The following is a 25,137-nucleotide window of genomic DNA, read 5'->3' on the forward strand; positions in this document are numbered from 1 at the left end:
TGTACTCCAAATAACTGCCCGTCTTCCTGGCCATTCCAAATAATGTAGGTGTTTCTTCAAGCTGGAAGCAAATATGTGAAATGGTAGGAAAAGATAGTTATTTGAAGTCTAACTTCACTGATAAATCAGAGAAAGAACATCTGCCAAGAACAAGTCTATTCAGCCTTCAAATTCCCCATGCTTTTTTGTACTGAAGCCAGACAGAGTTATTAGTGTCAGTGCTTACAATTATATATAGCAACTCTTCTCCAATTATTTAAACATGAAGAAAACCGTGTTGGTATTGGGGAGCTTGTGCCAATGTGCTGAAAAACCTCAGTTATGCTCATATAGTCCCTTGTGCACATGCCAGCGAGCACATAAGACTCAACCAATACCACAAAGCTAATTTATATTTCTTCCTCAACCTGTAATTATAATATTCATTAAACCATGATGAATAAAAATGATGACCAGAACAAGATATTACAACTTTTACTTCTCTGGTTCTATGCAGCTAATAAAAGCTCTATTAAATATTTAAAGTTGTGCAATTAAAGTTGGGTACTCCTTCAAATGAAGAAGATGTGACAGCATCTAGAAAAAGCAAAATGCTCGCAAAAATGCTTTGAGAAAAGATCCAGGTTCCATTTTCGTGGGGTTTTTTCCTCTACTATTTCCTTGCATAGCTTAAAATATTAGACACGGGCCTTTGAATGTAAATGCTGCTAGCACTGTGACATACTGTTCATAAAATTCTCTTTGAGATAATAGAGGGTATACAAGCAAATACCTGAAGGCAGCTTATTATTTAATGCTCTTGATTTAATGCCTGTTACAATGCTGCAAAGTACATTCATAACATTTCTCATGCATTTTTATTCTCACTATGTATTTTATTTTTTTCTCATAAATATAAAATACCATTGTTGACAGTAAAATGAAAATAATGTGATTGTTATCTAACTGATAACCAGTATGATCCTAACTTCTGATCCTGTCAATGCGCATTGCACCTGGTAGGAAGCATTTGCAGAATTGGGCCCCATTTGTCATTCCCTTTGAATAATTGATAGGTTTGTGGGTGAAACTACATACTGTATATTCAGACTGAACAAAAGCATATTTTGAATATCTAGATTATTAAAAACAGACAAGTAACTCATTTAAAAATGAACTCAGAAAGCTCTCAGTCAATAATTACTATTAATCAACATTGTGTATTCATAGATTTTACAGCCAGAAAGGACCAGTATGATCTTCTAGTCTGCTCTCCAGCATAACATAGACCATAGAATTTTATCCAGTAAAACTATGAAATTATTGGGTGCTAAATTCACCATATTCATCTCCTTTCTCTGTTTTCTCATAAAACACCACTACACAGAGCTTACAGCCCTGGCAGTTTTACTAGTAATGTCACTGGAACCAGGATCAGGCCCATAATCAGGGCTGGCTCCAGGCACCAGCGCAGCAAGCAGGTGCTTGGGGCAGCCAATGGGAAGGGGTGGCACATCTGGGTCTTTGGCAGCAATTCGGCAGCGGGTACCTCAGTCTCTCTCGGAGGGAAGGACCCGCTGCCAAACTGCCACCGAAGAATGAAGCTTGGGGCGGCAAAAACCCTGGAGCTGGCCATGCCCATAATATAATGTGAAGAAGTTAATGTCTTTATAAAAACACATACAAAGGTATAATCGTAACATATACCTTGATTTCACCACCTGAGCCCCATTAAATACACACACACCCCACAACAAAACCAGCATAATTATCTTCTCAAATGTTTAAAGAATGATTGATTGTGGGAAGTCAACCGACAAATTCCTAAATCCCTCAAATATCACTCCTTTTACTGCCTGATTTATCAGTGCAGCCAGAAATCAACTAATCAGGTTGCTTTTTCATCTCAAACTTCCCTGGTATGAGAAAGAAAATTCTGAGGACAATCATTTCTAACTTTACTCTTAAGAGTTTGCATCCAGAGACATTATATAGATTCAGTTAGTAATTTGATAACCAAAATGATTATTTAAAAAAAAATTATTTAGGCAAAGTTACAATAAAATGTTAACATATACATCATACATTATTTATTCAGCATCAGGTTAATACCCAAAGAACAATTATTTTTTGAAGTACAAAATGAAACAAAGCTTCTCAGATACAAAATAACATTTGCTGATATCTAAGCAGCAACATTCTTCCATTTCAGAGCAGGATTAGTGGTCAGCAAACTTATTACTACTATTTGTCATTTCTCCTATGCCATGAGTGTGGCTGGCATGTTACAAACATTAGGACCCTGCCCTAAAGAGCTTAAAATGTGCATTAACTAGAGTACAGGGAAGAATGCCAAAGGGCAGAAGGATATGGGAAGCAAGGGGATTTCAACACTAAAAGATCATGGGACATGATTTGTTGTACACTCAGCTTCTTAAAAAAATATTAATATCTTATCACTTGACAGTAAGTCAATCAAAAGGACAGCAGGGTGGTGAGAAGAAGAGTCTAAAAGAAACTTAAGAGATATAAGCCTTCAGGAAGGATACGAAGGAGGAGAGGGAGGGATGAAAATGCCAACCTCATTCTTGCTATGTGATTAGTACAAGCCACATGGACTCTTTTTATTCACCTCAGGCTGTGTGGAGCGTACGTGTGTGTGCTTAAGACCTAATAAAAAGTTGCTTTAGGTAAAAGCACTCTTGCTTGTGCCCATCATTTATTAAACAAAAAAAAATGTCCCCATTAAATATTCCTGACACTGCCAAAAAACAAAACAAAAAAATCAGTTAAGTTACCACTACTTTGGTTTCTAAAAACCTTAGATAGCAGCATTACTAACCCTTTACCTTGTCTTTACATTTCTGACTTAACAATTGTTATCTTGTCCATGGTAGATAGTTCCCTGTGTATTCCTTCTTATCTTAGCTATTACAGACATTCTGTCTCTTAGCTTACGGACTTATTTACCTATCTTAAATAGCACAGACATTCTGTTTTCAGCCCGCTGATCTATTAACCTCCTTAATTCTGTCTCCCAAGAAATGAAGCCCCACCTTATGCCCAATTATTCACATCAAGCCAGGCCTACACTATAGACCAGTATAACTATGTCAACACTAGGGGTTGTACCAGTATTACTATTTTGGTAAATATCATACACCTAACCAAAATAGTTATATCGGTACAAAAACAGTGCAGATCAGGTAGTAGGGAAGACAAGCCCTTAAGCTGAGGTGCCAGAAACGGACAGTGTAACTGATTTGTATAGAATATTGCATGAGTATCCCCTGCTTCCCCCATTACACATTTTTCTTTGAAGGAGTGTGTGTGCTCAGCTGTTAAACTCAATGCATTTGAGGGGGACACACACCGTGTCAACTCCTGTACTCCTCCAGATCAAGTAGGTGGAGTCAACAGGAGAGCATCTCCCATCTACATTGCGTAGTGTGGACCCCATGGGAAGTAGGTCTAAGCTATGTCGATTTGAGTTACGCTTTTCAGATAACTCAAATTGCATAGCTTAGATCGAATTTTCCCTGTTGTGCAGACTAGGCCTAACTCTTTGCTGAACCACAGGCCAGAATTTTATCTTTTCAGAACTTCTAAAAAAAGCATTACACAGAGTTAAAAGCTCGAGGCTATCATGTATAAAATGCTGATAAATGGATGTAAATAGTTCCCAATAAATTTCAGAGAAAGGATACTGTATGCTTTCTTAGTATGACAAACATTTAATACACACTCAATACATTGTAAATAGTGTTAAACATTGTAAATGTTATTTGGAATACTATGAATAACTTTTAAACAAAAGTTATTAGACAATAAATCTACTACTGTTACTCATGTAGACTTCCCTCTTTTGTTTCTGTTACAAACATTCAAATATAAGGTTTCAACATAACATTTTCTATACATTAGCACACACATCAAAACACATTCTCCTCTGATCTGTTCTCAAAGATGATATCTCAAGTCTTGACAGTATGACCATGGCATGTAGTATGTATCACCAGGACTCTTCAGAGCTTCAGTCCTTTCAGACACTTCATAACCCCATCAGCAAACCATCTGGGGGCAGTGGGGTAGGGGAGAGAACGTGATTGCCTTCTATGATGAGATAACTGGCTCTGTGGATATGGGGAAAGCGGTGGACGTGATATACTTTCACTTCAGCAAAGCTGTTGATACGGTCTCCCACAGTATTCTTGCTAGCAAGTTAAAGAAGTATGGATTGGAGAAAGGACTATAAGGTGGATAGAAAGCTGGCTAGATCATCTGGATCAGTGGGTAGTGATCAATGGTTAAATGTCTAGTTGGCAGCTGGTATCAAGCCAAGTACCCCAGGGATCGGTTTTGTTCAACATCTTCATTAATGATCTGGATGATGGGATGGATTGCACCCTCAGAAAGATCGCGGATGACACTAAGCTGGGGGGAGAGGTAGATATGCTGGAGGGTAGGGATAGGGTCCAGAGTGACACAGACATATTGGAAGATTGGGCCAAAAGAAATCTGATGGGGTTCAACAAAGACAAGTGCAGAGTCCTGCACTGAGGACAGAAGAATCCCATGCACTGCTACAGGTTGGGGACCAACTGGCTAAGTGGCAGTTCTGCAGAAAAGGACCTGGGGATTACAGTGGACAAGAAGCAGGATATGAGTCAACAGTGCGTCCATGTTGCCAAGAAGGCTAATGGCATATTGGGCTACATTAGTAGGAGAACTGCCAGCAGATCGATGAAAGTGATTATGCCCCTCTATTAGGCACTGGTGAGGCCACATCTGGAGTACTGTGACCAGTTTTAGGCTCCCCCACTACAGAAAGGATGTGGACAAACTGGAGAGAGTCCAGCAGAGGGCAATGAAAATGATGGGGGGCTGGGGCACATGATTTATGAGGAGAGGCTGAGGGAACTGGGCTTATTTACTCAGCAAAAAAGAAGAGTGAGGGGGGATTTGATATCAGCCTTCAACTACCTCAAGGGAGGGTTCCAAAGAGGATGGAGCTCGGCTCTTCTCAGTGGTGGCAGATGACAGAACAAGGAGCAATGGTCTCAAGTTGCAGTGGGGGAGGTCTAGGTTGGATATTAGGAAAAGCTATTTCACTAGGAGGGTGGTGAAGCACTGGAATGGGTTACCTTGGGAGGTGGTGGAATCTCCAACCTCAGAGGTTTTTAAGGCCTGGCTTGACAAAGCCCTGGCTGGGATGATTTAGTTGGGGTTAGTCCTGCTTTGAGCAGGGGGTTGGACTAGATGACCTCCTGAGGTCCCTTCCAACTCTAGTCACCTATGATTCTATGAAGGAGGGTCTCCACAGCTAGCAATACTCCAGTCCTTGGGTTAAAAGCTGACTGGTCTTCTCAATTGCTCGTGAAACAGAAATCTGCAGCTTGTATCCAAAGTGGTAGAAGGACTGGTATCAGCATATAAAATATCAAATTCTTGGACTTCCATAGGGCTCTCACTGTATGGCACCATCTTCTCCCCATAAGCCCAGCTAAATCAGAAAAGAATTCACAAATCCTCACCCCACTAGGTGCTGCCTCATTCTCTCTTTTTATCAGAGACAGAATCCCAGTTTAGAGCAGGTAGATAAATGCAGATTCCATAGGCTCTAGGGGTAACAAATGCTTTCCCCAGCTTTTCTTCTAGGGCTATAAAACACACTGCAGTGGACAAAATATTATCCTAATGGAGGGCTTACCTAGTAAATAAAGTTGGAATAGTGTTCACCTGTACCCAGCCCTCACTGCACACACACTTCTTGGTCCAGCTGCTGAGTTCACAGGGCTGTTTTTAACTCCTCTATTTATAACCTTCCCCTAACCCCCGCTCTCTGATTGGCACAGCTTTCAGAAGGTAACTAGGGGTATGACCTGCTCACAATGAAATCTTCCTATACAGCCTCAAAATAGCTATTGAGCATGTCTAGTAACTATCACACCCTGTTCTGGATGTTCCTAGGTCTTCCTGACTGAGTTTCCCTGCCCTGCACTCTGCATGTGTGCAGAAACAGGATATCTCACTAAGATCCATGTCTGATGTCTCCTGTCCACTGCTTCTCTTCGTCTCCCCTCCCCTGGACAAACAAAGCCTAATGCTTCATATATATATAAAGTATGCGTGTTACAAATGCTCTAATCAAAAAGACTTCCAATTCAGTGTTTAAAGCTCCCAGTAAGGTGCAAAAGGAGAAAGAGCAGAGGGTCAGTGGTAGTAGGAAGGGAGATCTTTCACGGTTTAAAATCATTCTGTGCATAGTAAAGGTCACTAATTCCTGTCATGTACAACTATTCATGTACCTAGATGCTTTATAAAGGAAAATCCCAATTAAAGAGAATGTCTTGTGAATGAGATTATTGTACTGAGAATGATAGCCAGGTCCAGGGAAAAAGTAGAGGAAGATGAGAAGATTCTAATACACTGATTCTCAGGTGTGGCTCTAGAGTCACATGTAGCTCTCATACGGTCCACACATCTGAAAGGAACTTCTCTTAACGAAATCAACTGAAAAGAAATGCAGAAGCCCGCCAAGAATTTCCTCCAAACAATGGAAGGGAGAAAAGTGGAGAAACTATCTTACTTCCCTCCCAGCAGCCAAGAGAGATGAGAAACACACCTCTCACCATGGGGAAGAGCTATGGCTCAACACTGATGTCCTTGCTCAGGTGGAAAACACATTGGGAAGTGGAACTGCACTGGTTTTGCTTCCAGAGGGCCCCTTATGCCCCAAGGAGACAGAGCAGGATTTTCCAATTAATGAAACAAACTCTAACCTTCTTCAGTAATCATGGACATTTACTTTAAGAAAGAAAATCTCTTCTATCATACTCTTATGAAGAGCTAGGAAATTTTACAATGTCCTTTTTCACTAGTTAAAAATCATATTCAGAAATCATCATGCTCTAAAATACTCACTTTAAACAATGGAAGAATCAAAGATTAATTGTTTCATTGACAAAATAACTGTGAATTGCTATTTGCACTGAGCAGTTTGTCTAACTACCAACACAGTTGATTTGAACTTTTACACTCACTTTAAATCTCAGTAAGTCCCAAATCCAGTGGCAAGATGAGTTAATTACTTGTTTGTATTATTTTGCAGAAACGACACAGTGACTCCAATGAAGGGTAATTAACTCATATTCTACTATCATAGTGTTCCTTGGTAACTGTATAATTAAACATTCTCACTAATGGAGAACATTAAGATGTTTATATAGTGTAAAAAACAGGTCACAAAGTTCTTATTACTTCAGACACTATGTAATTCCAGAACAGTTTCCAAAAACAACCATTTCTAGCACATTCAAAGCAAGATTCAATAAAATATAAATTCCATCTCCTATCCCTTTGTTACTATGTAACTATGTTACTATAGCCCATGTTTATTTTCCTACAGCTTGAGATTTGGTATAAAGGTTTCACAAAAATCTTTGATATAGTGTCTGTTTCTTAGCCTATAATAACTGTAAATGACAAGATATTTAGCAAAGTATAAAGTTTATTTTTAGAGCTGGTCAAAAAAACTCTGACAGAACAGCTTTCCATCAGAACATACAATTTTATGAAATCTAAATGTTGCAATTGGTTCCTCTGCAACAAAGGTTAATAGAAAAAAGTGAAAATGATTCATTTTAGATTTTCTCTTTTTGTTTCAATATACTGAAATGTTTTGTTCTGATAATGCTGAAACATCCTGATAAAAATGTTCTCATTTTGACTTTTATATTATATAAAAATAATTTTAATTACAATATATTTTATATTAGCTGGTATTATAATATTTCTACATTATCAAAATGTTTTGATAGTCCCAAAATGAAATTTTTCTGAATTTTCATTTTGTAGGAAATTTCAAAATTTTCACTTTTTGCATCTGAGGAAGTAGGTATTCACCCACGAAAGCTCAAGCTCCAAAACGTCTGTTAGTCTATAAGGTGCCACAGGATTCTTTGCTGCTTTTACAGATCCAGACTAACACGGCTACCCTCTGATACTTGACACTTTTTGTTCATATTCAAAATATATTTTTTTAAATGTTGGAATTTCACATGGAACAGAAATTCCATTTTGTGACCAGCACTTTTCTTTCCACTATTTTTCAGTACAAATGTTATGGAAAACCATTTATTCAGAAGACTTTGATAAGGTACAACACATTTTTTAGACTGAGAGAGGTGTAAATTGTCTTGGTTGCACATTAACTGACATTCTTCAAGAGTCATAAGATTTTGAAACTGAAAACTCTGACACTACTCTTAATACTACAATCAGAGTGGGAAATTAGGTGCAGGAAGCTTCTGACAATAGAGAGTGGGTTTTTAGGGCAGAGGGCTTGTCTTGGGGTTCAAGGAAGTTTTGGAGACATGTAGACTAACTGCATACACTTAAATATTATGTCGACAGGTGCCGTATAAGAATCTAGCTGACAGACACATAGACAACACATGCCACATATTATAGAACTGTTTTGCATCTTGGAGAGGGTACTTGGCCTAGAAGAAGGAGGAGTGTTTGGTACCTAGGGCAATGAATTTGAGGAACTTGATGCTGATGAGTGGTCTGTGAGGCTTTTGGGATTGAGTGTGTCTTTTCTAGAGTTTGCAAGTAGGTTATAGCAGATGAGTGTGGGGCTCAAATGAGAAGACACTTCTCTGGGCTTACATGCATGCATGCGAGAGAGAGAGAGAGAAAGAGAAATGGCTCAAATGAGGAGAATTAGGTAGGGGGCATTCACCATGGGAGGCCAGGTAGGAGGAGTTTTGTTATCTGGAGCATCTGACTATAGAAGAGTTTTACTCTGTGCAGTTAGGAAGCAAGGCATCATCAGCAGCCTGTTCTAAAAGGTGTAGGATGGTATGGCAGCTGGAGGGGACACTCTGTTGGGGGTAATTCCTACAGGTGGTGAATAAAGCCATATCTCCCTTCTACACCTTCTATAATTTCAGTTCACTTATGACCAATATTCTAATCCTCTGCAGTTACAACCAGGCCTCCTCTCCTTCCTAATTTAGGGCAGTGAGGCCCCCACCATTTCTGTGCTGGGACCTTACGTGTCACCTACCACCTCCTGACTGAACTACATGCCACTCGGTTGCTACATCCTAGACTCCATTGCATGTCAGCATCCTGTATATGTGGTTTATGTGGAGTCTGTAGAGGTGCACAAAGTTCCATCAGAGTCTGCTGCACCTGAGTTTCATAAGGAGATGGATCCTCCCATGGGCAGGGATATCAAAGCCTCTACAAGAAAGCACAGTAGGAAAGGATTCGTCTGACCAATCAGCTGATTACATTGCATGAGGGCTTATAAAGACACATGCACAGCCCTAGAAAATGATATTTTTGGTAAGCCAGGAAGTCTGGTCATTCTCTGTACGTTCATTTTCAGATTGTTACATTCAATTAATACATGGGCTACATGCCTACACAGTTGACCTGACCGATCATGAAGATTAAATGCATTTTATTTAGGAGCATAGTTTAATTCTCTTTAAAAATGTTAAATTCTTATTCCCAGACTAAGTGAATCACATATAGCAATACTTCAGCGTAGCATTGACCATTTGTTTAATTAATTTTAATTTGCACAGAACAAAGATTGACTTCTCTATAGGCTCTGGTGCTGTAACTATGGATGTTACAATCGTCTTTAAATTAAATTAGCTACTTAGGTGACGGGGTAGCTGAGCAGCTTCTCATTTGCACACAGAATAGCATATTGGACTAGATGAACTTCCAGAGCAACTGATTTCACCGAGAAAACAGCAGATACACATTAAATGATTGAAATGTGCTGCTGTTTTTAAGGTGGAATAAATCTTTACCCTTTTGTTTTGAGGTGAAACATAGTGATTTTTTAAAAGCCACACTGAGGTGGCTTAAAAAAGCCATATTAGGAGGCAGGATAGTCTAGTGGTTAAGGAGGTAGGCTGGCACTGGTCCCTGCTCTGCAACAGATTTCCTGTGTGACTATGGGCAAATACTTTAAGATACGTCTACACTACACGTGGTTGGCCTGTGCCAGATGACTTAGGATCACAGGGCTCAGGCTAAGGGGCTGTTTAAATGAGGTGCAAACATTCAGGCTCAGGCTGGAGCCCAGCCTTTTGGACCCTGAGAGGTGAGAAAGTCCCAGAGCTCAGGCTGCATCCTGAGCCTGAACGTCTACACTGCAATTAGCCAGCAATTTAGCCCAAGTCAGCTTGCATGGGCCAGCCATAGGTGTCCAATTGCAGTGTAGACATACCCTGAGTCTCTCTGTGTCTCAGTTCCCAATCTATAAAATGGGAGTCACAGTACTACCCTATCTCATAAGGATCTGATGAGAATGAATACATTAAATTGTGAGGTGCTGTAGTAATGGGGGGGGCCATATAAGTGATGCAACATGCTTATCACTGTAATATCAGAGTAAGAATCTATACAGAATAGAATAGAAGGACTTAAAATCTCAGGCCCTCTTCTATTCTCTGATACTTTCTTTTAAAATTGCCTGCAGACAAAGTCTTATCTGGGGCGTGCGCAAAAGTCTGTCATGGGAAAATATGAGGGGAGTTGTATGTCTAGTCCTAGCTTTACCCTGAATGAAATGAAGGGTTATTTAAACTACATACATAGTCCAGCAAACAGAAGCTAAGACATACTTAAAGTACAGTGTACACATCCCAAAAAATAACAGTATCAAAAGGTCAGCTTTATGTGTATCCCTTTTGGAAACCAAATAGCAGTTGCTTGTAATTTCCTTTGAACAAATCAAAATGAGAAAAAAGGATGAGCACAGAAAAGGTCATTTTGTGGCTAGATCCAGGGAACAGACATTTAATGTACTTTATGTTACTACTAAAAGGACAAAATGTGAATCTACCATAACTTCAGGATTAATAATACTTTTTAGGTTTTGGAACACAATCCTTGCCCTCTAAAATAACCTTCTGTTCACACTGTGCAAAACATTAGCTATAGTAACATAAAATAAATATTTCTTAAATAAGAGAAATAGTAATCTTGCTTTCAGTATGTAAAGCAGAGTGAAATGAATGCTGTGGCTTTAATAGCCAAGTGGTGCACAGTACAATCAAGTCAGCTTTAAACAGTGGGTGTATGAAAAGCAGCTGATTACAAAAGAAATGACACATTGAATCCTGCTTGTTGTGCCAGTACTTTACGACTGGAAGCTCTTGTTACAATAAAGCTCTGATCAATTCTTCTATAGATTTCCCCCACCCTTAAGAATTAATTTGCTAAAGAAAGATATTCTGTGTGCGTGGCAAGAATCAATAAGCTCAAACTTCAATTCTGTACCACTATGCACTGGCTTCTAACTTAAGAAGTTCTAAATGAGACCTAATCTGGTTATGTTTTTCACTTAGTGCACTATGCATTCCTACTGAGTATTTACATAGTTTTTTTTGACAATAATCAGTTTAGAGGTTCCTCAGGAGGTTCTTGAGTCTTCCTGAAGGTCTAACTGATCCCAGCACTGCACTTTTCTTGATAATCAAGTGGATTTTAAAAAAATCCTTTCAGCAAAATGTGATTATTTTGCAGTTAACCAATAAAACCATTTTCAGTTCTGAACTGAAAGTTTTAAAAATGTTTATTGCACAAAAAAATTCTGTGTACAAAGCAAAAGAAAATAAGATCACTAATTACACATTTAAAAATAATGTTGCCATATAAAACTGCCTAATATGTTTGCCCAAGGACAGTAATTTATAAATTAATGCATTAAAATATTGGTTAAAATTAATTATTTCAGAATGTGAAAGACAACTTCATGTAACTTAGATTACCCAAACTAACCTTTGGAACTTCTTTTCCTTTATATACAAAAGCATCACAACAAGAAAAGGCTTTTGAAATCATATTCTAAGGAATTACAAATTGTGTTAACTTATTATGTTAAACACAACTGCAGTAGATACAGTAAACAACAACCATATATGAATAGAACCAGAACTCATCCTATCATTACATCCTACACATTATTACACCATCATCTCTGAAATCAAGCATCTTGAATGTTATCCAGAAGTATTATCATGAGAGCAATTATAATTTCTTTTATTTTATCTTAGATAACTGAGATTTAGAAGTTACAGCTCCACTCTTAGCAATAAAGTGTTTTTTTAATTGACAATTAATATATTTTTAAAGATGTTAAACTCTGCCTAATATAAGTACAGTATTAAGTTTTTTAAACAAGACTTAATTATGGTATTAGTGATGTTTCCTTTGCTGGTAGATTCAAAGTACCAAATACTTTTAAACCAAATTATAAATACTTCAGTGGAGCTATGCTGATTTTCAAAAGGATCTCGCCCAAGAAGATTAGCCTCATCACTCACAATGGAAATATGCCCTTTCCAAAACAGAACAATCATATACCGGCAAAGAATTTCACAGGCACGAAGAGGAGTCAGGCACCCCATTCCCACTGAAAATCAACGGGAGATGGTTACTTGAGTCCCTTTTGTGATTTTGAAATTCAGCCCTCCTTGGTTGCTGTTAAGGTACACAGAACTTATGTTTCACACCCAAATTATTTTTATTTAAATATTACACCACACAGCAATGAGAGACTGCTGTTCACTGCAGCCTGCCATAGCCTGTTCTGTCCCTGCCAGCCAGAGTCCTGCTTTCCAATATGGAGGGTGACCTTTGGACTCTGCTGCCACAACCCACATCCCGACATAACAATGGCAATTGCTCACAATCTTTCTAATAATTATTCATGCAATTATTATTCCACAGGTTATTTACACATATGTTCTTGTTCATCATATTAGTTTTCACACTGTTACATTGATCAAATTATCTCAATCCACAACAATGTGAGCTAGAAAAATGACCAAAGAAGCTAAATACAAAATATTGATCATGTAAACACTGTTAAATGAAAGGTAAGTTTGCTTTTATCATTACATCTAGTTCTTATCACCACCTGTTAGTTGAGCTGATCTGTAAACTGATAAGGCCAAAATGTAGACAAAACCTTTTAAACACAACCTCATTACTCAATACCATGACCATTCTAAAGGGGCACTGTCAACATAGTTAAGCCACACATTCATTTTCCACAAAGAAAGTAAATCCTCCAGGCACCATCCCTGAAGGATGTTTCTCTATGTTTGCAAACTGAAACTTCAAGAACACTTGAGCACAATTACAGTCAACTTCAATGACTTGCAAAGAGGGACAGGAGACTAATGCTTATCAGTCATTCAGCCTCTTCTCCACCCCTACAGCAGGAACACTGGCTTTCTTCCTTCCAGGCAAGGAGACCCCACTCACACTCAATAGCTTTTCTTTTAGCTCCCCTGCTAAATCCATAAAATGCCCCAAGGACACCATTTTCCCCATCCCACTTATTTTTCACTTGTTACTCTATATTTTTGGTTCTTGCCAGGATCAGAAAGAGTCAAAATACTCCAAGAAAGGCAGCTCAATAGGACAAGCAGTAGAAAGTGCCAGAAACTCTGCAAGAAATCTTGTTCTCCTGAGGTTTTCAGACCCAAAAGGTTTTAACTAATCTGGAGAAAGACTACATTTCACCATTACCTAGTATGTTCAGGTCAGCTAGTTGGAAAGGCCTGTGCTCATGGTCAACTGCTTCTGTGCAGAGGAGTGGAAAGCTTTCAAGGAGATGCAATTCTACTACCCAGGCAGAGAAATAAAATGGAATATTGAGAAATAAAAATGCATTTCATTGGTACAAACTTTGCTAGATTGGATATAATTAATTTAAATAGATGTGAGATATACTTTTTAATGCTAGTTACTTAAGCTGTAGAGATGAGCTATTTCAGTTTCAAAGACTTTGACTTCCTTCATTGAATCTGGTACTCAGGAAACATGGCAGCTGAACAGTTCTTGCCTTTGAGGAAGAAACACTTCCAGTAGAAAATACAGGCAGCTTGAACTGGGTTGAAACTGCCTGGAAAATAGTAGGGAGTGGTAAAAACAGGGGACATCTGAAGCTCGCAGCAGTCTGAAAAAAAGAATTATTTTATGAGACAATCCTCTACCTACAAAGCAGTAGCTTTCTGGGGGGATAATAGAACCTGTCAGAAATCACAAGAGGTTTGGCTCCTAAAGTTTCTAAGTAAAGAGAATTTGAGAAGCAGTGGGCTTCCCAGTCTGTAAATATTCCCTCCTAATCCAAATTATAAAGTAAAGAGTACACTGCTAACATCCACAGCCAGGAAAATTACTATCCTAGCATCTAATTTCTTATGTTTTTCTTCCTGTTAGCATTGTGACTACTGTGCAACATTATCTAAGGATGCCAAACTGACTGGCTCTGTTTCTCCAGGCTGCTGTAAACACAGGCTACAAATTATGGATGAGTCTCTGAAAGAGTTAATCCTTAGCTGCTGCCACTCAGATGTTCTGTATCAACGGACAGAGTATAAATCAAAGTATTCTGGCATTTTGAGCTCCAGTCAGACTGTTTCAAGACGGAAATGTGGGACGATTTAGAGTTCATCAATAATATCACATCAAATTAGCCTTCATTACTGGCTTGGCTCAACAGCTTCCATCTATTCTCATTTACAACAGAAAGGACAGCCAAATACAGGACTGTGGCAATTACGCCTAGCAAGAATGATGGGCTTTTTGAGAGAGCAGCTTCAGTTTCAGCTGAAATCTCCAGCCACAATTAGTTTCCTAAGTTTGGTTTGATCTGATAGTCCTTAACCTCATTTAAGGTATTGAAGCGATAAACATCTTTTTATCAGTCCTGCAGTTACTGTCCTCCAAATCATGATCTATATACATCTAAATCACACAGGAGCATGCTAGTGCAGTTCGAGGCATTAAAATAGACTCCTTATTGGTGTGCCATTGTAACTACACCTCTACCCCGATATAACGCGACCCAATATAACACAAATTCGAATATAACGTGGTAAAGCAGTGCTCCTGGGGGGGAGCGGGAGAGGAGGGACTGCGCACTCCAGTAGATAAAAGCAAGTTCGATATAACGCAATTTCACCTATAATGCGGTAAGATTCTTTGGCTCCCGTGGACAGTGTTCTATCCGGGGTAGAGGTGTATATGCCATAAAGGACATAGTAAATTTAAGTTAAAAGTAACTAAATTATCAATAAATTTACAAGTTGACATTGTAAATTGATAGACTTTAAAATTTGACATTTGCCATGATCATTTCAATACCTTGCCACAGTACTAAACTTATATCACAGAGAAAACTAGAGCTGGGCAAAACATTTTCGCTGAATTTTTTTTAATTGAAAAAACACATTTTTTGGCAGCACGGGGCAGAAACTATTTGTCCAATTCAGATCAAATTCAACAAATGGTTTCAGCTTAAATTTTTCTGAGAGTCTAAATGTTTCTTTTTGACTTTTTTTGTTTCAAATATTTTGTTCTGACTTTCAAAACATTCCATTTCAACTTTTCACTTCAAAGCACCTTCAATTTCAAACTTGGCCAATTTAAAAAAAAAAGCATAAAAAAGCAGTTTAAGGAGAGCAGCAAATTGACTCTCCTATATAAGAATTGCGGGCAGTAAGAAGTATTGCATATTTCTGTATTCTTCCATCATGATTTCTGTGCTGTCCTGCATGATCTCTCCTGCCTAGTTTCCTCCAATATGGTCTGTTTCCAAGAAAAAGTGAACTTAATACACCAAGAATTTACACCCATCATAAATTTAACTTGGCTGGCAGGGATTTAATTCTGTTCTCAAGTAATGTGCTTACAATGGACAGTCTGATAACATTTTCTAACTTGTTTTTATCTAACAAGGTAAAAAGATCTATTGAACGAGCAGGTTATTGGAAAGTTTGACCGCATATTTTCAGACTCCTTCACATGATCTCAATGAGAAAAGGTGACTAAAGACCTACATAGAACATCAGTGTACTTTGGCATTAAATGTTAATTGGGTTATTTTTATATGTAATCCCACATGGTGTTAACATAGCAGATTTGCATTGAATAAAGTTATTTGCAAATAAGAAAAAAACAGAATAAAACAAACTGCATCCATAAATTCCCCATATTTAGTACAAAGAGCTGGAAAGTATAGGATAATTCTGAATCCTGCCACTACTTGCTTTAGACAGAGACATAAATTGTTCCAGAACGGAGATTTGTTTTCTGTTATCTTTTCCAGCTGTAGACATATTGGTTTAAAATATCAGAGAACCTGCTAAGTGTTAATGGATTTTATATGGGCATCTGCTAAATGCTTTCAAATTTATACTACTGTAATGTACGAGACAGCTGGAATTTCATTAATTGAAATTTATTTACCAAGAAAAAAACAACACATTTAACTGGAAGACAATGAAACAAAGGTATGATCTAAGAAACAAAGGTGTCACACAGTGTAGTGCAGAGCAAGGACTGTTGCTCTCAGGAACTTAAAATCAGCCATGAACTGTTTAATTAATGTCCGCCACTCATTTAGAAGCATGAATCCCACCCAGGCACAAGGGTCCGCACCAATGGATACCAATACAAGACCAGGGAAGTCAGATCTTTGTGTGAAATGTTGGTATAGAGGGCTTCCACATCCATAGTGGCCAGGATGGTGTTTTCTGGAAGATCACCGATGGATTGTAGTTTATCTTTGACTTCCTGAGGAAACTACAATCCATCGGTGATCTTCCAGAAAACACCATCCTGGCCACTATGGATGTGGAAGCCCTCTACACCAACATTCCACACAAAGATGGACTGCAAGCCATCAGGAATAGTATCCCCGATAATATCACGGCTAACCTGGTGGCTGAACTTTGTGACTTTGTCCTCACCCACAACTATTTCACATTTGGGGACAATATATACCTTCAAGTCAGTGGCACTGCTATGGGTACCCGCATGGCCCCACAGTATGCCAACATCTTTATGGCTGACTTAGAACAACGCTTCCTTAGCTCTCATTCCCTAACGCCCCTACTCTACTTGCGCTACATTGATGACATCTTCATCATCTGGACTCATTGAAAAGAAGCCCTCGAGAAATTCCACAGTGTTTTTAACAATTTCCATCCCACCATCAACCTCAGCCTAACCAATCCACACAAGCAGTCCATTTCCTAGACACTACTGTGCTAATAAGCGATGGTCACATAAACACCATCCTATACCGGAAATCCACTGACCGCTATACTTACCTACATGCCTCCAGCTTCCATCCAGGACACACCGCACGATCCATTGTCTACAGCCAAGCTCTAAGATACAACCGTATTTGCTCCAATCCCTCAGACAGAGATAAACACCTACAAGATCACTATCAAGCATTCTTAAAACTACAATACCCACCTGCTGAAGTGAAAAAACAGATTGACAGAGCCAGAAGAGTACCTAGAAGCCACCTACTACAGAACAGGCCCAACAAAGAAAAAAACAGAACACCACTAGCCATCACCTACAGCCCCCAACTAAAACCTCTCCAGCGCAACATCAAAGATCTACAACCTATCCTTAAAGATGATCCCTCACTCTCACAGATCTTGGGAGACAGGCCAGTCCTCGCTTATAGACAGCCTCCCAACCTGAAGCAAATACTCACCAGCAACCGCACACCATACAACATAAACACTAACCCAGGAACCTATCCTTGCAACAAAGCCCGATGCCAGCTCTGACCACATATCTATTCAAGTGACACCATCATAGGACCTAATCACACCAGCCATGCCATCAGGGGCTCATTCACCTGCACATCTACCAACGTGATATATGCCATCATGTGCCCAGCAATGCCCCTCTGCCATGTACATTGGCCAAACCGGACAGTCTCTGTGCAAAAGAATAAATGGACACAAATCTGACATCAGGAATCATAACATTCAAAAACCAGTGGGAGAACACTTCAACCTCTCTAACCACTCAGTGACAGAAGTGAAGGTGGCAATTTTGCAACAAAAAAACTTCAAAAACAGACTCCAAAGACAGACTGCTGAACTCGAATTAATATACAAATTAGATACAATTAACTCAGGCCTAAACAGAGACTGGGAATGGTTGAGTCATTACACTAATTGAATTTATTTCCCTATGTTAAGTTCTCCTCACAACTTCTATGGGTCATCTTAATTATCACTTCAAAAGTTTTTTTTTTCTCCTGCTGATGATAGCTCATCTCAATTGATTAGACTCTTCCTGTTGGTATGCATACTTCCACCTTTTCATGTTCTCTGTATGTATAAATATCTCCTGTCTGTGTGTTCCATTCTATGCATCCGAAGAAGTGAGCTGTAGCTCACGAAACCTCATGCTGAAATAAATTTGTTAGTCTCTAAGGTGCCAACAGTACTCCTGTTCTTTTTGAGACAGTTAGTAGTTCTGCAATTTCACATTTGAGTTCCTTCAGAAGTCTTAGGTGAATACCATCTGGTCCTTGTGACTTATTACTGTTTAGTTTATCAATTTGTTCCAAAACCTCCTCTAATGACACCTCAATCTGGGACAGTTCCTCAGATTTGCCACCTAAAAATAATGGCTCAGGTTTGGGAATCTCCCTCACATCCTCAACCGTGAAGACTGATGCAAAGAAGTCATTTAGTTTCTCCACAATGACCTTATCGTCCTTGAGTGTTTCTTTAGCATATCAATCATTCAGTGGGCTCACTGGTTGTTTAGCAGACTTCCTGCTTCTGATGTACTTAAAAAAAATTTGCTATTACTTTTGGAGTCTTTGGCTAGCTGTCCTTCAAATTCTTTTTGCCTTTGTAATTATGTTTTTACACTGTAGTTAGGAATTTTTTTTCCTAATGTCTATCTTAAATCTCCCTTGCTGCAATTTAAACCCATTACTTCTTGTCCTGTCCTCAGAGGTTAAGGAGAACAAATTATCACCCTTCTTGTTATAACAAGCTTTTATGTACTTGAAGACCGTTATGTCCCCCCTCACTCGTCTCTTCTCCGGACTAAACAAACCCAATTTTTTCAATCTTTCCTCACGTCATGTTTTCTAGATCTTTAATCATTTTTTGTTGCTCTCCTCTGGACTTTCTCCAATTTGTCCACATCCTTCCTGAAGTGTGGTACCCAGAACTGGACACAACACTCCAGTTGTGGCCCTACCAGTGTTCAGCAGAGTGAAAGAATTACTTCTCATGTCTTGCTTACAACACTCCTGCTAATACGTCCCAGGATGATGTTTGGTATTATTGCAACACTATTACACTGTTGACTCATATTTAGTTTGTGATTCACTATAACCCCCTGATCCTTTTTTTTAGTATTCCTTAATAGGCAGTCATTTCTCATTTTGTATTTGTGCAACTGATTATCTCTTCCTAACTGTAGTACTTTGCATTTGTCCTTATGGGATTTTATCCTACTTAATTCAGCCCATTTATCTAGTTTCTGAAGATCATTTTGCATTCTAATCCTGTCTGCCGAAGTGCTTGCAACCCCTCCCAGCTTGGTATTGTCCACAAACTTTATAAGTGTATTTTCTATGCCATTATGAATGCATTTTTCGCACAGTGCAAAACTGTCTCATGGGTAGTGTCATAGCATTCCTTCTCAGATCTGAACCTTAGAGTTCAGAAAATGAGATACTAGCACCTGAATCCTCTAAGCTTAATTACCAGCTTAGATCTGATAGCACTGCCAGCACCCAAAAATATAGTGTTTTGGGGCACTCTGACCTCCCCAACCTTCTCTGGGGATGTCAAAAACCCAGATCCCTTGGGTTCTTAAAACAAGGAGAAATAAACCATTCCCCCCACCTTTCCCCCTCTCAGAATTTCCCTCCCTGGGCTATCCTGAGAGATACTGATCCAACCTCTAAATCACCATACAGAGAAGCATCTCCCTTCCCTTCCACAAAGAGGCAAACAGATTCAAGGAAAACAGAGAGCAGGAGCCCAGTGTGGAATGCTGATTTGAAGGCCAAGTTTGTAAGGTGATACTGGACCAGGAATAAAATGAGGCAGCTTGGACTTGTTGGGCTGTGAGTTTCAAAGGCAAAGTACCAAGTGAGGCTCTCCTTATTTGCATCCTTAATACAAGGGAATCCAGGAGAATCTAGCTGCAGGGTCAAATTTCTTTATTGTGTGCATAAGTGACAGGATAGTCTCACTTTTTGGATTATTAAATGATTATTAATCAATGGCCTGTTCACATTTTGTGTAGGACTACATATTAAGATCAGCACTAGGCAGTTAAGAATGAATAAAGCTGAAGTTTAGGTTTAACCACACAATGTTGTCCCGTGTTATGTTCTTGCATGTCAGTTTACTATAGTTGGGTGAATAATTCATACCAAATAGTTGGGTCAGTTAATTTAATGTCTTTTATGTTTGTGAATTGCCCACATTATTTTCTTGAATATATATTTCATTTCAATCTTTCAGAATAATATTTGGCCTGTAGCTCATTTTTGATCAGTTTATTATGAGTATTCAACAACTGAAATGGGAACTGTTTTGACTGGACACATTAGTAAAAAGTTACGTTTCTGTTTCCTGGCTGGATTTGTAGAAATGTTAGAATCAGATTACAGTCACAGATATTCATGATTACAAATTAAAAATTCAGATAGTATAAATATCCCAAACTGTTTATCTAACATTTGCTGTTTGGCATACGCTCTTGGCAGGAATTTCAGTTGCTAGAATATTTGCATTGAGCAAGCATGAAAAGTGGGAAAAGACAACAGTACCAAATTTGGGTGCCTGTCCTGCAATTGGATGCATGAAGCCACACCGTGTACCTGCACACAATCAACTCCAGGACTAGAGTCTTGTTTAAAAATGTAAATAAATAATCTTTAAAAAGTACGAGCATTATTTGCTTCTGCAATCTATCATCATTTTGATTTTCTTCCATTTTCATACTTGAGAATTAGTCTCATAATTTGAAAAGTAACTTCTTGCTGGCAGGCATATTTCCCTGGCCTTTAAAACTAACATGCATCCATCCCTATTCTATGGGCATTTTAAATTTCAATTTGATTGAGGGAAATTTTGACCTCATTCACTGAAGGTTTAAAGGAACTAATTGCCAGTGATTTTTTTTAATGACTTTAAAAATGCACAGTTGAATGAGAGGCGTTTATGCTAGTAAAAGAAAAAACAGTCCTAGATGAAGGTCTTTTCTTTCAAAGTGGCATTGCATGCATCCTATAAACACTTCAAAGCTGAATATAATTTTCTCCATTTACTATACCAATACGCTGGGAGTAAAAACTATATTAAGCCATTTAAACAATTTGTAAATCTATTCCTGTATTTGTGCACAATGCAAGTTGAGACTGGATTCCCAATTTTGCATACCAATGAAATATTTTTAAGACCTATAAATCCAGATTTTCAAATATAGGTGGCTATGACTAGGCTCCTAAATGCATACTTGGGTTCCTAAATAAGTGGCCTGATTTTCAAAAGTGCTGAGCATGCAACTACTCCCCTTGACCTGAACAGTACTCAAAAATTCTCGAAAATCAGTCCACTTATGCCCATTTATGGGGTAAGGAGCTCAACTTTAGAGTTCTATTTTTTAAAAGGTTTGGTCATAGTACTCAATAAAGTCTATGGCCATCCTCACTGTAAATTACAGATTGCCTTAATCTATGCTTTATTGAAAGCTGAATGGTGCTTGCATCTGAACTGGCCCGCACAAAGAACTCTGTGGGATACATGGTTGAGGAGTGGAGCTCTCAAGCAAACTTTAGCAGCTTCATCTTCTCTCCTCCATTCACACTCAATGGCTGAAGGTTTGCTGTGCCTACAGAGGCCTTTTATTTTTTAAACTCCATGTATTCTGTTTTCTTGAAGTATATGCACACAGCAGAGAATAGACCCAAGCCTAGTCTGTTGCTGCCTAAATCAAGTTCTTTTTTACCTATAGCGAAACCTGTAATATACAACATAGGCTACTCTGCTGATGAGAGCTGATGTTGCTCAGAATGACTGCGAGAACTTACAGTATGGTGCAAGGGCCCTTCTGATCTGCGTGGAAGAAAGGTACACACAGATCCTCCCAACACGGCAAGGAGAATGGGGGACCCTGGTATGGTAGGAAGGGGGAATGGGAGGGAATAGAGTCCCTGGTGGGAGAAAAGAAATGGGGGACACACACAACCTCTGGCATGAAAAAGAGGCATGGGGTTGCAAGGAGTTGCAGAAATAGAGGGGGAGTAGAGGGTGACCCACGGGGAGGTTGTGGGGTAGAATGGGGGTATGCAAGGAGCCTATGGTGTGGGTAATAAGCTCAGCCTACTGAAGCAACAAAAGGGTGCATCCCCTAGTTATATTACCTTTAAGTCACCAAAATATGTCACTGCATTTCATGTCATCCAAAAAGGGTGAAACTTGCTTTACACAACAATCAACTATCTCAAATGTTTCAAGGCAGTTTCCCAAACTTTTTTTTTGCTGCACCCACCTTTTCCATGGGATTCACATAACAGTGCCCTCCCCACCCCCCAGTTCTGCTCATCTAGAGCAGAAAGTGACTCACTGAGGGGAGTGGGCAGCTTGCAACCGAGGTGCCATCCTAGGACCTGACTGGCTCCACCCCCAGAGAAGTCCACGGCAGTAGAGCATGGAGTGGACCAGGGCTCCTCCTCCCTCGCCCAAAGCCTCTGGCTCCTGCAGGCTCCAAAGGGTTTAAAATACCCAGGGCTGCGGTTGGCCAGGTAACCAGAGCAGGGAAGCATCGGAGACAGTGTGCAGTGGTCAGGGAGGAGAGGAGAGGAAAGGGAGAGCAGTAGGCTGCGACTGAGGACTGAACTTCTCCATTGCTGATCAATGCGGACTCCATGCACGCTCTCCCCACGGCTCGACTGCCCTTCCCTGGCTCAGACACCCAGTCTGCTGCAGCCCTGTGCCTCACCTTGAAACCTTCATGCGCCTCCTCACAAGGGGGTGTGCCTCCATTTGAAAACCAGTGTTTAAAGGGATCATCATTACCAGTCTTTTATTATGTACACCTCTACCTCGATATAACGCTGTCCTCGGGAGCCAAAAAATCTCACCGTGTTATAGGTGAAACAGCATTATATCGAACTTGATTTGATCCACCGGAGTGCGCAGACCTGCCCCCCCCGCCCCCCCGGATCGCTGCTTTACCACGTTACAGCCGAATTCGTGTTATACTGGGTGGCGTTATATCGGGGTAGAGGTGTATTTACATTCATATTTTAATTTTTAGAACATTTTCTTCTCCCCGTCTCCCATAGCCAAAATGGAACGTTGTGTAGTTATAGACATGATTTTACCATTGGTGGCACCTTTTCTTCCATATTAGCATGCTAAAAATGTTTAACCAGTCAAGGAGTCTGCCTGGGTAAACATTCTGGGAGCTTTAAAACATAAGTAAAAACACAGTTAAATCAAATGGAATAAAAATGCAATTTTTTATGGCTTTGCCCCACTAACTACATCTTGAATTTTCACCTTTATGCACAGTGAAGAAAGGAATGTGAAATATCTCACGCCTTGTTAAGGGAAGGGAACCATGATTATGTGACATAATGCAGATAGCATGAGGAAGGTTCAAATTTAGACGTGAATTCTGAATCTGGATGCATGCAGAAGTAGCTATCATTGATTTGGATACTGAGTGCCCATACCAGTGGGCAGGGTGCCCCTTGGTGCATATACTTGCATAATTGCTTAACAGATGTGGATCCATTTATTGATTTTTTTTTTAAATTTAACAGAATGAATGCAATTTATTCCCTTGTATATGGATATGTAATTGTAATGTTCCCTGAGAAATTAATATTTTTGAAGACTACCAATTCTTCACGCAATACGACCATCCTTGGGCTTGTATAAGGCAGTTGTGCAATTAAACTGAAGAACCCTATTGTGGACAAAATTCTGGCCTGCAAGAGGGCCCTTGAACCTAATTTTCCCATATAAATAAAAAGGTCAGATCACTCTATCAGCAACCTTGGCACGTGGCTCGCTAGGGTAAGCACCCTGGCAGGCCAGACTGGTTTGTTTACCTGCCGTGTCCGCAGGTTTGGCCGATCGTGGCTCCCACTGGCCGTGGTTCACCGCTTCAGGCCAAAGAGGGTTCCAGGAAGCTGTGCAGGCGAGGGATATGCTGGCTGCCGCTTCCTGCAGCCCTCATTGGCCTGGAGCGGCGAACCGTGGCCAGTGGGAGCCAAAGGTTGCCGATCCCTGCTCTATAGTACTCAAGAGAGCACCAGGAAGGAGGCCAGCTGGATAACAGCACCTTGTGACACATCTACAAACTGCATAGTGTGCTGGCTAGGAGACATGTCAAACATTCCTGCCAGCTAGTGTGATTGCTGCTGTCTGCAGTCATTGCTACCTGCGGGTTCATACAGCTCAAACTATGAGAAACAGTAAAGTTTTCTCTGCTCGTGGGAATCTGATGAGGCACTGCAACAACTCAGCAAAAAGGACAGACTGCAGTGAACCTTGGGTGATGTCATCCAGCATGGGAGTAGGGCCCATAGGGGGAAATAGGGGCATGGTTGACCAGGTATGACAACTCCCATTAGGCACTGTGCTGTCTCAGGTAGACTCAGAGATTAAAGTTGATCTGACCCAAAAAAAAAGGTTTTGATTTGATTTTCCCCAACACAAAATTATTCTGAAATCCATCTTTTCCCCATCAAAGATTCTGATTTAGATAAAATCCCATTTTCTGATGAGAAATTGTTGAATTCAAAATTTTGACCAGCCCTAACAAACAGTAATTTTGGCATAGGATGTGCCAAGCAGTGCCTCTCATTAGTCTCTTTACACCTGCTGTTGCTTTATTATCAAGGGTTAATATATGGCAAAAATGGGAGGTGACATCCATACATCTTACTTGATTTACTGTGAGATTTGTTGCTAACCTTGTATTTGGTCCATTTCCTTTCGTCATAGAAACTTCAAATTTGCAGCTGTGATTCAGCTGTACAAAGCAGCTCTCATATTCTTCTCTCCAGGGGCACTACTTCTCCAAAAGCAACCCCATTTACTGTCACCTTAGCTGCCACTGGCAACCTCACCAGCAGCTCAGAAGAATCAAACCAGGATTTGATAAGATCCAAGCACTCCCTGAGCATGTCATTTATTTTCAATGATGAAGCAGCAACAGTGGCTGATGTGCAATTCTGTGTTTGTGAAAAAGACATGTAGTGCTATTTCAACTGGACGCGCGCTGAATTTACTCCTCTATACA

The 25,137-nt window shown here is 39.7% G+C and overlaps 1 protein-coding gene across 3 annotated transcripts in view; it reads right to left on the reverse strand.

The window, feature by feature from the left end:
- The window catches only part of ATRNL1 (attractin like 1), a 1,010,697-nt gene that overhangs the window by 208,683 nt on the left and 776,877 nt on the right, over nt 1-25,137 (reverse strand). The window lies entirely within an intron of this gene.

The sequence above is a fragment of the Gopherus flavomarginatus genome, chromosome 6 (genome assembly GCF_025201925.1).
Source record: "Gopherus flavomarginatus isolate rGopFla2 chromosome 6, rGopFla2.mat.asm, whole genome shotgun sequence".
Lineage (NCBI taxonomy): Eukaryota > Metazoa > Chordata > Testudines > Testudinidae > Gopherus > Gopherus flavomarginatus.